Source organism: Nelumbo lutea, chromosome 5 (genome assembly GCF_056320005.1).
Source record: "Nelumbo lutea isolate HS-2025 chromosome 5, American lotus-T2T, whole genome shotgun sequence".
NCBI lineage: Eukaryota > Viridiplantae > Streptophyta > Magnoliopsida > Proteales > Nelumbonaceae > Nelumbo > Nelumbo lutea.
Window position 1 is genome coordinate 67,655,153 of NC_142688.1, and position 1,748 is coordinate 67,656,900.

The 1,748-nt window shown below is 39.4% G+C and overlaps 1 non-coding gene across 1 annotated transcript; it reads left to right on the top strand.

The window, feature by feature from the left end:
• The first annotated feature begins 428 nt into the window (after positions 1-428).
• LOC148852781 (small nucleolar RNA R71) lies at positions 429-535 on the top strand. Its single transcript, XR_016100039.1, has one exon. It is a non-coding gene; the product is annotated as a small nucleolar RNA R71 (small nucleolar RNA).
• The last annotated feature ends 1,213 nt before the right edge of the window (positions 536-1,748 follow it).

Consider the following 1,748-nt stretch of genomic DNA (forward strand, 5'->3'; position numbering starts at 1 on the left):
GAAAAGTATGGTGACTCTGGTAACCCTGCTGTCTTGACGAATTGCTGACATAGTCAACTTGTTCAGTAGATGGTCTGAATTGATTGCCAACTTGGCAGTCTGTACTGATGTGGCCTCCCCCACACAATTCACAATTAAGAGGCTGCACATGCATGGCAGCTATCTGCATTTCATCTATTTTCTTACTGAGTGCTCCTATTTGTGTAGATAGTGCTGTATAAGTGTCAACATTATGCAAGCCTTGCTGCTTCCTAGTTTGAGTTCTTTCCGAATGCCATTGATAGTTGTTGGCTGCCATTTCCTCAATAAGTGCATGGGCAACCTCAGGAGTTTTATTATTTATGGATCCTCCGGCTACAGCATCTAATATGGTCTTATTTGAGTCAGTAAGACCATTATAGAAAGTCTGCACTTGCAGCCAAATGGGGAGGCCATGGTGAGGAACTCTCCTTAACAGCTCCTTGTATCGTTCCCATGACTCATATAAAGATTCCCCCTCTTGCTGGAAAAAAGTAGTGATGTCATTCCTCATTTTAGCAGTTTTAGAAGGGGAAAATATTTAGAGAGAAAATGGCTGGCCATTTCGTCCCACGTAGCTATTGATCCTGCCGGTAACGAATTCAGCCATGCTTTGGCTTTATCCTTCAAAGAAAATGGGAATAACCTCAACCTAATGGCGTCATCACTTACCCCATTGTGTTTGAAGGTGTCACAAATTTCTAAAAAGTTAGAAATGTGTGCATTGGGATCTTCGTGGGCCAATCCACAGAATTGCACCGTGTTTTGAATCATTTGTATGATGGCAGGTTTGATCTCAAAGTTGTTAGCAGCAATATTGGGCCTGATAATGCTGGAGGCAGCTCCAGTGAGAGTGGGTTTGGCATAGTCCATCATAGTCCTCTGCTCAACCATTTCTTGAGCTTCTTGAGCTTCTTGTGCTTCTTGTCTGACTTGCCTAGCAGCTCTTAAACGGACACGGAGAGTCCGTTCAATCTCTGGGTCGTAAAGGATCTCTTCCAGTTCAGGTCTGCTTGTCATAAACTGTTAAGGTCAAAGCAATAAAAAGGCCAATATTCACAAAAGAAAATAAATAACTAATCCTATCACACTGAAAATGTAAAGTGAATTATTGGAATACAAAAACCTACATCCTATCATGAATAAATGAAGCCGATTATACTAAAAGCAGATTTAAACCAATCATCTTATTCAAGGTTCCTTTATCTACATCCATCGATTGCAACATCTGAATTCAGACCCAAATTAGTTGAGTTCAGATCTACAAGTCTTTGGCATTGTTAGTCTAGAGAAATTAACAAATAATAATTCATATCTGAGTTGTATATTCATACACACTCATTGGTATACACTACAACATACATCCATTAAGGTTGGAATCAAATCTGTGATGCTTTAGGGCTGAAATCAGATCTGATCTGAAAAATATATTAAAAGGATCTGAAATAAACTAAAACCAGTCCTGAGTTAGGCTTGGTTTAAGGATTTTAAGCTCTACAATTGAAGCCCAAACCTGTATAGCTTATGCATATCAAACACTTGCTAAGACCTGAAAATCGGGTCTACAATGTTTGGTATTGCAAGCTATTTGGTCCACACAACTTTTGTAGAAATCTGAAATCAGGTCTGCATTATTGGCATTGCTACTGCTGCAAATTAGCAAGTTGTAGAACAGATCTGAGTTCAAGTTCAGTTCATTCTCAAAAGAGATCAAAGCTGGTCATCATAAA